This window comes from Pseudorasbora parva, chromosome 24, assembly GCF_024679245.1.
Source record: "Pseudorasbora parva isolate DD20220531a chromosome 24, ASM2467924v1, whole genome shotgun sequence".
Taxonomy (NCBI): domain Eukaryota; kingdom Metazoa; phylum Chordata; class Actinopteri; order Cypriniformes; family Gobionidae; genus Pseudorasbora; species Pseudorasbora parva.
The window spans coordinates 24010801-24026546 of NC_090195.1; positions in this window are offsets into that span (position 1 = coordinate 24010801).

The window sequence follows — 15746 nt, forward strand, 5'->3', positions numbered from 1 at the left end:
AATGTAAGCAACTTTCAGATAGGAGCACATATCGCCAAACTAGGTAGACAAGTCGTCGCCCCATAACCAGAATGTACATCACAGTGACCTCATAGGCCACCGAAAAGAGTCTTCAAGTCTGGCGTTTTCTGCAGAAATGTCCTTCTCCAACATTAGGCCTGCACAGATCTGGTACACACACACACAAACTCCAGAGAATGCTGGTTTCCTCCAAGGTTGAGAACATCTTAACTAATTATAAACAAAACATTTCTCCAAAGCATGCTGATAGCATGTGCTTTCTCGCAGTGAGAGGTACAGACAATAGTACAGGCAATATTCATCTTGAGTCTTTAGTGTTTCAGTAAAAGGAAATATAAAAGGAATAAAATATAATAAATTAAATGAAAGACAAATCCATATTTCATCTCTGGAAGCCGGGCTAAGTGAGCAAACGCTGTTACTGCACTCCTGACATGTTAAGGGTGTGTGATACCTCAAAAATCCACACACACGACCTTGTTGCCAGTGTTTAGTGACACATCACACATCTCTAGGCCAGACCCTCAGTCACTCCTCAGAGACCAAATACACACTTTAGAAAACAAGAAACTAAAAGCAAAATCATAACTGGATAGAATCATTATAATAATATAGGTAATATAGGAAGATGAATATTATTTAAGGTTTTGATTATGAAGTTAATTAGGATATAAATATATACAGGTATATTGAAGCGGCAGTGGATTTCAGAATCCCCCCCCCCCCTTCAATACCGTGAAGGACGTTAAGAGCAGCTTCGCATAGGGCCAATATGAATTCATCAGAGGCCGATTGTAAAATAAGTCGTCTTTGCTTGGGCGTACCTTTGTATAATAACTTTAAAAGAGGTAAATTTCTGGAAAGCCTCGAACTCATGGTGATATCTACTTTGCTACTTTCTGCCCCTCTGTATGTATACCACTGGGTTGGATGAGAGCAAATCTGTTCTGAGCCTAAATCTTTCAGGCGTTTTTGCTTTATAATCTATCAGTAAATAACCATACAGCAATTTTGTAGCATCTTGATTTGCCTCTATAAAGAATTTTGCTTCCCCGGGATACATCTGTCTCCCCAAAACACTGATTTGCTGTTTATCTCTAGGATTTTTAAAAATAATTAAATAATTTGCATTAAGACTTATAGTCCGGCTAGATCTGCCCTGAAAAACACAAGTTTTGAATTATTAATATTGTATTTATTGAATTGTGATGAGTATATTGCGTGAACGCTCGCTGAACTTCTGCATTAGAAGATGCATTATCCATAATATCATCAAGGATTAGCAATGATTTCTTATGGGGAGGGAATCAAAATTCATCATTCAGTGATTTGGGTATACATTCAATAAATTTAATATCAAACACTTGCATCAATTCATCATATAGTGGCTGCCAACAGCTGTAAATGTATATAAAATTGTCAAATTTTACAGAACACATCTTTTCTGAATTATACATCAAAGTTTTTACAAAATAGGTTTTCCCGCTGTTACTCGGCCCTGATACCAGAGCTGAGAAGGGATGTTGCAGTCTAAAGTCTAAATCACCGGTTTCACACGTTACAATGATTCAAAATATTACTAGAATCCATAAGGTATGGTTGTATAATCAGACAGGAGCACACGTTTGTTGTACACGACTCTGAAGCTTTTTAAAATTGTTCTATTGTGAAGTGTGAATCTCCTCTTATCACGAACAATTGCATCTGTCTGCGCCAGCAGGTGTGATGTGTCACGTGATTCTACAAAACCGCGGACCAGACCAATCAGATTCTGTAGGGACACTATTTGGGAATTCTCTGCAGTAAGCGTAATGCCTTTAGCTTTAAGACAAACATGCCCTTTTGCGGTTCGATACCCGTATGATTTTGGTCCTGAAGAGCAGAACTCCTGGATTATAATAATAATAATAATAAATATAGCTGCAAGCAGCAATTGTCGGGGCCAAGCGAAATTAAGACCCTAAGACATGCCAGCATAGCTAGCTAGGAGTATAAGACCAACTGCAAAAATGAGCCATTGAAGACCTATTAAGTTGATTTTAGGCAAAAAAAAGCAGTACAATTTTAATACAGTAAATAATAATGATTTAATGGTTAATCTTTTTCGACCAATAGGTGGCACTGTTACGAAATTGATGTGGTGTAGTCAGACTGAGGTGGCAATGACACATGCAAAGTTTGGTGTCAATATGTCAAAGCATTGCAGAGATACAGCCTCAAGAGTCATTTTTGCATCATAGCTCAACTGCGTTGCTGTGGTTTATGACAAATGGTTTGTCTATCAACACGAAATCCATAACTATTTGTTCTCATGGTCTGAAGATGATACGATTCAATTTTGGTGAAAATTGGACAATTGGTGTGGAATGAGTTTGAAAAAGTAGGTTTTTAGCCAATAACAAGATAGAGGGTAGAGAGGTTTGCCAAATATGGACAAAATTGGTATCTATGTTCTTGGCAGGAGCCAATAAATGAATTATGACCAGTCTCATTGCAATAGGCTAATTTAATCAAAAGTTATTAGCATTTTTGTACGCTTTATTACAACTTTTTACCACAAGGTGGCGTTGCCCGAAAACGTTTTGAGTTACCTTCAGGGCATGGAGCAGAAGACACATACTGAGTTTTGTAATGATACACTAATGCATTCGTTAAGTGTAACATTAGCATTTTATACCCAAATACTGCATTGAAGTCAATGGGAATTTCATGTTTTGTTTTATTATAGCGCCACCAAGAGGCACAATCCCACCATTTTTTTTAAATGTCATCAGAATGATCCCATACATACATGTGTCGATTTTGAGGAAAATATCTCATTTTGTTTTTGAGTTATAAACAGTTGTATGAAAAAAAAGGTAAAAAATGACTGACACCTGACTTTGATGGGATTTTACTACCCCTTACTATCAATATTTTGAGATTTGGGCATAAGTGTTTATCTATCGACCTATGTTTCCGAACTTCTGAGGCGGGTTTCGTCTCGATCGGACTAGCGGTTTTGAAGATATCAGCTAATGTTTTTTAAGCACTAAATTACAATGCTGCGCAAACCATACGCCGAAACCTGGCAAGTCTGGTATCATTGGACTCGGCAAGGATTCAGGAGACAAAAAAAGTTACTCCTATCCAAATTTGTCAACCACACCCAAAGATATAAGCATTTGGGGGAAAAAATTATCCACTAGGTGGCGCTGCTTCGAAACTTCTCAGGCTACTTCAGGGCATCGTGGTGATGACCCATACCAAGTTTCGTAACAATCAGTTCATGCGTTCATAAAATACAGCATTTTAGCACATAAATCAAAATGGCCGACAGCCAAAAAGGCAGACCTAGTAAACTTGGATATCAGTTGACTCGACATGACTCCCCGTATCTAAGGAGATACATTTTATGATTTTTGGATAAATGGTTTAGAAGTTATAAGCCAAAATAGCCCTTTTTTGTATCTCCGGACCAGTAGGGTGCACTGCGCCGAAACACTGCATGTTGCCTCAGGTCAGGCTTGTGATGACATGTACCAAGTTTGGTTTGAATACGATAAAGCGTTGCAGAGATATGGTCTTTAGTGTGCTTTTGCAACCTCTACGTAAAATTTGTTCGCACATTTATCGTAAAGGATTTGAAGAATCAAATTGAATTCCATAACTTTTTGTCATGTTCAATTTTCATGCAAATCAGATGAACCGTCTAGGACGAGTTCGAAAAAGTAGTTTTTTTGGAAAATTAAAAATGGCGGGTAATTTTTATGACGCAAAACGACGTCATAGGGTGCAATCGAATCGGCTTGAGCCAAGGAGTCAGAGAAAATTGGATTTTGTTTCTAGCCCTTTTAGTTCAGGAGTTATTAGCATAAACATGAGTGCAACTTTGGACTGTTGGTGGCGCTAGAGGGATTGAGCTAGAGACTCAAAATTTGCTATATTGACAGTTGTGACTGTCCTTTATATGTGTGCCAGATTTCATCATGTTCCTTCGAGCGGTTCTATGGGCTGCCATAGACTTGTGAGCGGAATAATAATAATAATAATAATAATAATAATAAGAACGCTAACGGTTTCAATAGGTGCCTCCGCACCTTCAGTGCTTGGCCCCTAATAATAATAATGTGTTCGATTTATATAGCGCTTTTCAAAGCACTCAAAGCGCTTTACATAGAAGTGGGGAATCTCCTCAACCACCACCAATGTGCAGCATCCACCTGGATGCTGCGACGGCAGCCATATTGCACCAGAACGCTCACCACACACCAGCTGATTGGTGGAGAGGAGACCGAGTGATGAAGCCAATCAGGATATCGGGATTATTAGGAGGCCATGATGGACAGGGGCCAATGGGCAAATTTGGCCAGGATGCCGGGGTTACACCCCTATTCTTTTTCCGAAAGACATCCTGGGATTTTTAATGACCACATAGAGTCAGGACCTCGTTTTAACGTCTCATCTGAAAGACGGTGCTCTTTGTCAGTATAGTGTCCCCATCACTATACTGGGGTGTTAGGACCCACACAGACCACAGGGTGAGCACCCCCTGCTGGCCTCACTAACACCTATACCAGCAGCAACCTGGTTTTCCCAGTTGGTCTCCCATCCAGCTACTGACCAGGCTCAGCCCTGCTTAGCTTCAGTGGGAAACCAGTCTTGGGCTACAGGGTGATATGGCTGCTGGTTCGCATAGGGCCAATATGAATTGGCCCTATGCGGATTAGATTAGATTATTTGGCTCTAATTATTTGGATTAGATTATTTGGCTCTAATTCGCTCGTAAGGTCACCTAGGTATGGGCCACATTCCGGAACACAGTCCCCGTTTTTGGATATGAAAATGACCGAATCTGTATCTGTATAAACAACACGCTCCCCTAATTTATCCAACAGCTCGTAAAGCTCTAAACGCGTGTACGCAGTTGTAAATGCCCCAATAAACACATTAACGTCACGTGTCATGCACTCGTCCTGCCCCACATACGACCACTGTATCAAAGCAACCTTGTCAGATACGAAAGAAAAATGGTTTATCACACGCCCCGTACCAAAAATGTACTGCGCAAACTCTTCGGGCTCTGTCAAAAGCTCCGTAGACGGCTGATTTGGACGTAATGCGAATCTTCCCCACAACATATTTTTGTTATCGTTCTTTTTGCCGGATTGTGTGCTATTTTATCAATGTCAAGCTCAATCCTCTCTTTATCAAGATAATTCTTGATGTATGTCTGTTTGTCATCGTCTGTGACCACGTGCGAGGGAAATCCTGATGCTTCCTGTTTGACTTTGAGAAATGTCTTCACGTAGCCACTGAATAAGCTGTCTGACGTCTGAGAAAAATGCCAGACTTCGTCTATTTTCACAACTACAACTACACAACTACGCGCCAACTCAACATTGACCCAACAGCCGCGCAAAATTCTTTGCTCATCAGTGTGGCGGCAGGGGATTGTCTGAATCTCGCCCTCAGCACACGTCCTACAGAGTGGAAACATAAAAATTTTCAAGCATCTGTAAGGCAACATGGGGTGAAAGAGGTTTCGTGGAGGCAGCACTTCTGCCTTAATGAGTCCAAAATAATTCTCCACCGGCTCAAAATCCTTAAAAATAATTCTCGGTTGGCCGATCGGATATGTTTTATGGGACTGTACGTAGGGGTAAAGTGAACAGAAGTCAAAATAATCAATGTGCTCTTCCTCTGTGATTTTGTGATAGAGTTTAATTGCATTTGTACGGCCTCCATACAACGCTTCCCGTGGCCTCAAGCGCTCGGGAATGGTGTAAGAGGCCATAAAAGCCATGACATCCGGATCACGTTGCTTTAAACGTTCCCATTCGCACTCCCATAAGGAGATTACACGTAAGGAGTACACGTCACGCAAAACCTGCAGTTTATTATCAGACTGTCTCCTGAGAACACCGAAAGGCACGTTTGATAGTGGATTTAAATCGTTTGGATTAAATCTACAATTATGTCCATGATAAAAGCATCCGAGGAATTCTAATGCCATTTTCTCACCACTAGATTTTTCGTCCACATGATAAGGCCAAAATTTTACTTCACCGTAATTTAATGCGTGATGCACATCCACGTTTTTCGTTTCTTTAATGTACTCCAACCACTGGATTGACGTGTTGGAGTATGTCTTGAACTGATTGACGTATGCATTATTATGCGTCAACGCCAGAGTGTCTGTACGGAGCTTTGAATACCTTCATACAGGTACCGGCCAGGGTTATGCATTTAAACGGATCAATTTTTGAACACTCCACAAATTCTGCCCGATAGCTAATACATGCCTCCCGCAGAATGATTACATCATTGCAACAGTAAAATGCCAAACACGCCACCCTGTACGCAGGTGTACCACGCATCAAATTTGGAACGATCAGCAGTGCTCATTTTGTCATACCCGTAAAGTTCTTTAGACGGGTACGGACCTACGTAATCAGTGTTCTCTATTCTGTTAAATAAATGTGGGAAAAAAACCTTTATCTCTTACGGGAAGATTAAGTGCGGCGGGTATCTTACTCAGAGACATAGCCAAATAACTCAGTGGATCTATATATCTCTGTTTGAATGTCGTATCGTACATATAAATTATTCTACAACCTTGCATAATGATCTTGGGGGCTATCCCTTCGCTTACGAAATATTCCAGTAATATGTGCGAGTCAAAGCCTGATGAGTTGTGGGCTAAAAATGTGTAGTTAGAGTATTTTTTACATCGAAAGTGTTTGATCATGCTCGCCACACAAGTTGTACCAGCCGCTGTAAACTCTTTGCCGTCGTGGGTTATTGCACAGACATAATTAGGTACATGTTTACCTCCCTCGTACATCGTTTCAAAATCATAATATACGTATTTCTCGTCAGTTTCATCCGGTTTGACAGGTTGTATGTAGCAATTATGTACACCTTCAGGTGCCAAAACTGCCTCGCAATGTATGCAACGCTGGAGGGCGCACTTGTGCTTATTTATTTTTTTTCGCCACCTGTCATTCTGTAATTGACACAGCACTTGTTACGATATTTCATCACATCGCACTGTGGCCTCTCACCGGGTATTCGAGACTGTTTATGCTTTGCGTAACAGTATGCGGATCTGCAAATTCTGTTGCAATCATTGCATCGTGAGGTTTTTTTAGTCTGCGTATGACATTCAGAGTCGAGGCAAATATCGCATGCGTGCTTGCGTACAAGTAGTCTAATGTCATTAAACCCTTTGTAACAGAATTCGCATACATAACTATTACCTACGAATGCTTTGAGATTTTTGATCAGATAGTAGTGTGATTCATGAGTGAATAAATGGACCGTCTTTGGATGCAATTCATCACTATTTTTGTACAGTAACCATTTCCCTGAGCAGTCTCTATGAAACACAACTATTTTCAAGTCAAGAAATCTCTCGAAGACACTGATGTCATGAAAACCTATTTTGGTTTGTGTTGTATAACCAGCCCTAGTGTGTATCTCTTCGGCTATTTTCTTCAGTTCCTCGTCAGGAACTTTCGGATTCAAGAAATGTGCTAGGCAGTAGCTAAAACACATGTTGTCTTCGACATTTACGGGACAGAATAAATTCTTTTTATTCTTTCGGATTGTTTCGGTGATTGCCAAATCTGTTATTTTCGTCCGTAGTCCCAAATCTGTTACTTCTGTCCGTCTATCCATAGCGATTGATACCCTAAAATTCATTTGAGCGTCATTTGAAATCTCTTTATTACTTTGAGCAGCCCGTTCTATCTGATCTATGAATAAATCTGCATTGTGATTATTTTCAGGCGTTAAAACAGCATTAATAGCCATAGGTAGATTGTCCCTGTTAGTGAAATATTGATATATCCCGTCTCGCCACCCATTTACCTGGAGAATGTAACGATTTCATCTAAAATCGTATTGAGAAGAATGTTATAGGCAGCTATGTCCGTAGTAGCTATATCGCCCGGGTTTAAAGTTCTGTGAATTTCTAGACCATTGAATCTTGGACGTGTTACTACTGTGAACTCTCCAAAAGTGCCCCCTTCTGTGGTAAGTCTACGAATTTCGTCTTGGTTTAAATTAATATTAGGCGTTGGCGATTCGCTAGCTGATGGGAGCAAGCCTCCAAACTGTTCGTTATTATTATTATTATTATTTTGTATAGTCAATTGCAGCCATTCATGTTGGTTGCTTATGAGATTTTGTAACATTTCAGTTCTGTTAAGGATAGTGGGATTTATCATAGTTAGCTGATGATTTATCAGATTACGCAGTTCCCCGCTTCTAGATCGGTTAGACTCTGGTTCCCTATCAGTTTCCCCGTCTTGTAAATTATAACATCTTTTAGAAGCCATTGTTTTTGCTTTTTTGTTTTAGTTTTTATTGTAAAAAAGACAAAATTTATATTATAGCAAAACGTGTGCTCCCGTTGCCATACACATACATGCATGTCAAGTGTTTTTACAAATAACAAGTACACCTGTAATACATAGAAATACCCAATAATGACAAAATATTGTAAATGGTACAAAATATTGTAAATGAATCAAAAATGCATAAATGAAATACAGATGATTCAAACGGTTACATCAACAAAAATTAACCAAATCAGTTACTGCTACTACATCAAGCGAAATAGCAGAACTACAAAAATATTATCATCTTCTATCCCTCAATAATTATATCATACAAATCAGTCAACACTCTTTGAATAATGTTTAATCTCTCGCTAAATAATGACAGTGTTATTACTGAAAGCTGTTGCTCGTCTCTTACTTCGTGTAATGCACCGGCCAGTTCCATGCGTAGTCCACGATTTTCCTGAATAATCTGCTCGTGGCTATTCATCCAGAATTCAACTGCACACTCTAGGGTTTGCTGATGTTGTTGCTGCCGGACAAATATGGCCTGTAGATTAGCGGCGATGGTGCTTTGGGAAGCACGCACGATCTCCTTGGTCTCTTGATACAACAAGGGTCTCCCCACAAGATCTAATATACGTTCGAAATTACGATTCGTACGACGCAGGGTGTCATAAGACAACCTGTGTAGCTCTCTTTCGTTGAACAGCGGCTGTATTTCCGCATGGCCCGAATCGCTCTCATCAGAGCTTGACTCGGCTGAGTCTGAGAATTCAGCACCGTTCCACGCATCCAGCTGGGAACTCCTAAATAATTCCAGTCCCCTATCTTCGTAGTCTTGTCCTTTTTTGATGTTCTTAAAGCTACACTGTGTAACTTTTTTAGTTTTTTCTTAGCTAAAATCACTTAGTTCTTTCAAAAATATGTGTGCTCATTAATGTATATTTACTTTTTTCAAGTAATAATGCATTCTCGTAATTTTATAATATACCATTGAAAATACATACGTGTTGAGGGTTCGGATGGCGGTCGCCATGTTGCTCCTCCATCTTGAAAGTACATTTGCCAAAGAGGGACATACCCGTAAATTCAAGCTTCGCCTTTCGCGTTTTTACACTCGATGGCACTGTGTCGAATGTGAAGAGGAGGATTGCTTGAGGCTGCTATATGATGATGGAGGATCACTCTTAAGCCCCTTTCACACTGCACGTCGGACCCGCAATATTCCCGGAACATTGCCGGGTCGCAATGTTCCGGCAAAAGACGGCAACGCAACAGGCAAATCAACAAGACAAAAGTAAATATTGGAGTGGCCTTTCCAAGATGGAAAGAGCTCATGAGGAGCAACGATTTTAAAAAGAACGCAGACGTTGCCTGCTTTCTTCTCGACAGGTAATATTAATTCAGCCTATTTGTGTATATTGGAAGTTTTATTGTTGCTTGGCTAATTATATCATGGTGTGCTGTGCATAACACTAGAACGACGTCTAGGATAGTTTTCCTCGCGTCAATGATGAAAAAGTATTGTTTACCTTATAACATAAATCCATGTTCTATGACGGATAACATGAGATTAATATTTTAATTGCATTATAATTTGTTTGCCTTACGCTAGAGGTGTTGTACAATATACAGAATAACGATAGCACTGATAAAAGTTACTTTACTAAGATTAGCTTGCATTCGTCTGGGAACCTGATAGCTGATGTTAGCAATGAACTGGTTAAAAATAACGAAAACGTAAAACTATTATACATTTTACATAGATTCATTTGATCATAGATCATTTGGTAAATTAAATAACTGCAAATTATAATAGTTTTCAAAAATTACCTCATCACTTGAGTTGAAGCAACACTCACCGAAGAGGTCGAACTGGAAGCCATGACTAAATCGGCCACTGTAGGAGTTGAAACGAAATCGAAATTGAGAGGAACAGAAAATATTATTCTCTGGATGGTCATATACCTTTTCACCACTAGATGGGGGAAAATATCACACAGTGTAGCTTTAAACGCTGTGTACCGGGAGGATACACGCGATCGCCATAAACATCCCTGAGTTGTTTTTCCCCACGGGCTGATGTTGTCGGAATCTCACCATCGTCGGGTAATGCGGACGAATTGCTTGGTCCCGCCGACACACGCTGTGGAGCGATGACGTCTTCAGTGACGCTGCACGAGCTGGAATCTGGTACGTCATCTTGTATCTCTGATGGAGCATCTCCAGCCACTGAAATATAACAAATATATTATTATAACAATAAATAATCCTTTACAATATAACGACAACAATCGGTAGCCTACAGACTCTTAACATTAATAATATCTTGAACGATATCCCCGACCAACAACGCTTCGTCAACTATAAAAGACATACACATTATTAAAAAGTATCGTTATTAGATTCTGCAATGGTTGTTCTTTTAATAGATAGTGAAAGAACACTTAAATATTTCGTCCAGAATTATTTCAAGGCCTTCATCAAAATATAGACCAGATTCGGACACATCTGTAATGTTGAAAAAGTAAAAACGTTAGGTCAAATACACACACATGATTCATGGAATATCTAAAATATGTATAACAGAAACACAAAAGATATAAATATGTAAATAAAAAATGTTTTTACCTGCGTTAGAATTTGAAGCCATGATGTCGGAGTTTTGAGTAGACGACTGCACACGCGGTAGACAGAGATCGAATTTGTTGTAATGTCTATAGGTCATTATCTTACATTTTAAAGGTTTTCAGCTTGTCATAAAGTTTTTTTTTTCTTTCTTCAGCACTCTAACCCCCCCACTATCGCCTGGCACCCCATTCTTTCCCCCCTTCGTAGTTAGTTTATTGTTTAAAAGTCTCACGATGCTCTTTTTTTCCCACACAAAAACGCACTAGACCAGCAACAGATATTCTTAAATTATAGCTTATCGTGATTGGCGCTATACCCTTTAAATTTTAACACATGCCAGATCTGCAGTCATAAATGACAACGTTTTCCCCGCGCAAAACCCACCACAGGGGTTTTACATGTGTGTGTGTGTGTGTGTGTGTGTGTGTGTGTGTGTGTGTGTGTGTGTGTGTGTGTGTGTGTGTGTGTGTGTGTGTGTGTGTGTGTGTGTGTGTGTGTGTGTGTGTACTGTGGATGTTTTGCTACGATAAACTCGGATGACTGGTTTTATGGATCTGAACTCTTGTCAAAGTTCACCGGCCACTGACCGACCAGTCACCCCAATCACTATGTCATGAGCCATCTCTAGAATATCTTAGAGAAAAATAATTATACGCAGGCCTGCTAAGGTCTGATAACCCGTCACAGCATGTGTCCCCCCTCTCTCCCCCTCTGCGTGTGTGTGTGTGTGTGTGTGTGTGTGTGTGTGTGTGTGTGTGTGTGTGTGTGTGTGTGTGTGTGTGTGTGTGTGTGTGTGTGTGTGTGTGTGTGTGTGTGTGTGTGTGTGTGTTGAAACAATTAGTCTTGAGAGTGTCAAGAGCTAATAAATAACTAAATAAACTACATTGAACTAAACAACACATGTTAAAACAAAAATAAGTATTATTAACATTTATTTACCATTATTGAACTGTAACTGATGCATTCTCCTGCACCGATGGGCGTGTTAGGGGCGGAGACTGGGAGTGTCTTTACACACGCTCCCACAGCTCATTCCGCTTCTGTCATCGGAGAGAGAGGACATTTTACACTGAGCTCCATAAGAAAACATTGTTTTTTTCTAAAGAAAACATTATTCGTACTTTCTTTCTTTGATATGTTTAATACTGCCTTTAAAAATGTCTAATGTTTAAGGTGGTGAACCTTTTGAACCTACTCTATAACTTTATATTTCTGGAAAAAAAAAACTTTTTTTAGATGATTGAACATTGACTTTTTAACAAAAAGCTGTATGTATGTCAAAGAGAAAAACAACTTTAACTTGTCTTTATCTTTAAACATACCATACCCTTGTATTTAACAGAGACGTTTTAAAAAAACATCGAAAAAAGCTCAAATGTATGTGAAATACAATCTTTGTTTAATAAAAAACTGATTTCCATGATCTTATACTTGTCACTGCTATTCCTATGACATTACCCCACTCATATTAAAAGGTTCAATTTTTGGAATTTATGGAATTTTTATTACCCCATCAATCAATCAAATCTGACACATGGTGCCCTATATTCTCTCTGACAGATTATTCGAGCCCCTATACTGATGTAATTGTGACACAAAATCCTAAATAAATAGCCTAATTGTGTAATATTTTTCAAATATCAATAACACATTACAGTCAGTTTACAGTAACGGATGCTACTTTTAATTAGTCATTCTTGGTGACCCATGATAAATTTATTTTCGTGTCTTTCCTAGAATGGACAGTTTGTGACATAATACAAAACATTCAGTGGCACATGCCAATCAAACACAGATGTGACACAAATAACATGTTTGAAAAAATATTGCTGACTTTAATGCGTTTTATTGATATGTAAAATATTACACAATTAGGCTATTTATTTAGGATTTTATGTCATAATTACATCAGTATAGGTGCTCAATTAATCTGTCAGTCCCTACTGAAGGTGTCACGACACACGGCGACATGTTCCGCGACTGTGTGTGTCAGGTGTGTGTCAGTGTGTCACGATAATGTCAGTGACACTATCCACTGGCACATGCCAATGAAGACCGGATGTGCCAATACGCATAGTGACGTGCCATTGGCTTCTGTGCGTCAGATGCGTGTCACTTAATGTTAATACCGTCTCCTCATAAACATCACATTCTCATTTTTGGGTGAACTATCCCTTTAATGCTACATTGTTAGTAAGAAACAATTTTAAACAATTAATTTACTTTTCAAGTTGTGAACCTTTGAAGTGAGATGATCCGATGTCCAGCTCCAAAAATACTTTCTGAAACACTTCAAAGGTGTATTTCAGTTCCTTGCGGTATCTAAGATTCATACCATATACAAGACACATAAGGAAGGCACTTGCTTGAGTACATTGTAGACATCTGTAAGAGCTTCTACTCCTTCAATGACAATCCCCAATGTGGGACTGGGGTCATTGACACCCTTGCTGATCATGACGACCTTCAGCACTTGTGATGTCTTCTTTGATCTGGATGGCATCTTCTTCATCCAGTTCCAGTGGAGTAAAAACAGTGTAAACAAACAAAAACTTATTTTTGCTTCAAAAGATACACTGTATGAACAAACAGCTGAAATCTGATTGTAAAGGCTTCCACTTCCATACTGAAAAAAAGTCACGCACATCTTGGATGGCTTAAAGTAAGTAAATAGAGAGAAATTGTTCTTCTAAGTAAACTCATCTTACTTTAAGATCACAAAAGTCAATTTAAGGGTTAGTTCACCCAAAAATGAAAATTAATCCATGATTTACTTACCCAGCCATCCTAAGTGTGTATGACATTTTTCTTTCAGACAAATACAATCAGAGTTATTATTATTTTTTAAATGTCCTGGCTCTTCCTATCTTTATAATGGTAATGAATGGGTAATTCTGTTTTAAAGTCCATAAAAGTGCATCCATCCATCATAAAAGTTCATCTAGGTGGTTAATAAAGGCCTTCTGAAACGAAGCGATGTATTTGTGTGAGGAAAAATAACCATATTTAAAACTTAACTTAAACTAAAATAACTAGCATCCGGCAGATGGCCTATGCAAGTCGACTTACAGCAAAAGAATAGATGTTGTTCATTTTGAACGAATCTTTAATATGACACAGGAACAATGAGTGATTCGTTCATTTTGTGTTGACCGTGCAAGTGCAAGATGCCATTGGTTCTGTACAGGATCATTTCTGTTTCTGCATTCAGCTTATGGGGCAGTGAGTCGTGAACGAATGACTCAAACCCAAAGACTCGAGAGTAGGGTTGGGCATCGTTTTGATTTGAACGATTCTGATTCTGATTCCAATTCTTACTTTCGATTCCGGTTCTTTTCGATTCTCGATTCCGATTCTTTGAGGGGTGGAGTCAAAACGTGTCACATATAATTATTTTTTTTTTCGTCTGTCTTTTGAAAGTCTAGGCAATCAAAAAGTTCTTCTGAAGAGATCACTTTATATGATACAGTTTTTAAGCTTTTTCTCCTATATAAACATTGATCAATTGCTATTAAAATTCTCTCACAAATATTTGCTAACTCAATGTATTTTTTACGGGGTAATTGTGTTGCAATAGCTTACACACAGCACAAGTAAGCTTGATTTCGAATGGTAAATTGTATTTAAAAAGAGGACTAAACAGTAATTAAATAAGAACAAATAAACATATTACAAAAAAATAGCACAAATAAATAAAATAGAATAAAATATATAAATGAAATAGACTGCTTTATTTGTTCAGGTAGGTCTAACATTCAGGTAAGAAACTGAATTAACAAACGCAAAGTGGCTAATTAAATTTAAAATAACATTGGATAATGTTTTTTGCAAAAAAATAAATAGTTTTATATAAAACCATTAAAGTTACACACGTTGATCAGTCAAGAGCAGTGTGATCGTTTGTCTTTTTGTAGTTTGACTTTGAATACCTGCTGTCCCTTTAAGAACTGCCGCACTCATGTATCCTGAACACTGGTCCTGTTACTCATTCTTCATTTCTTCCTGAATTGTTTACGACTGTGTTTACATTAATACTCTTTAAAATGAGCACTGAGAATTTGGTTGATTGTATTTGACCAATAATAAGCTGGAAAAAGAAGCAAATATTTGCACTTGTATGTCAGAGGGGGCTTTATTACGGTATGTGTGTGTACGCTTCAGATGTGAGCTTGAAATCTGAGGGATTCGTAGAATTATGTGCAATCCCGCACAAAATTCAGACCGATCACACACACTAACACTAACACGCTGTCATGAGGAAAAGTCCAGCGCGTTCTCCGTGTTCAGAGGGTTAACCGGGCTGAGTGAGAATATGCGGCTGCGCGTCAACTCGCTGTCAGTCAGAGAGGAGAGGAGGGCGCAGCTGGGATCGATACTGTAGAAACTGAGCAGGCTATCGTATCTTTTCAGATATTTCAGTGTCAATATTTTTGACAACACTAGTTGCACTGTGCCAACCCAGGCTTTTTAAAAGTGAAATAAACCAACACTTCAGAGCGCCATTTACCGGGCTTCATCAGGTGGCCATGGAAACCAAAACTTGCGCGTTTGGAACCTATGATCGGAACCGAAATTTTTTTTTCTAAACAATTCCAATGGAATCGTTATGTTTTAAATGGTTCCAAGTTGGAACCGGTTCTCGATGCCCAACCCTACTCGAGAGGTGTCACGCGTTTAGAATTTGATAACTATTAACCATTATTTAATTATATTTCAGCATAAACATACATCACAAGACAGATAATGAGCACAATATAGAATTTA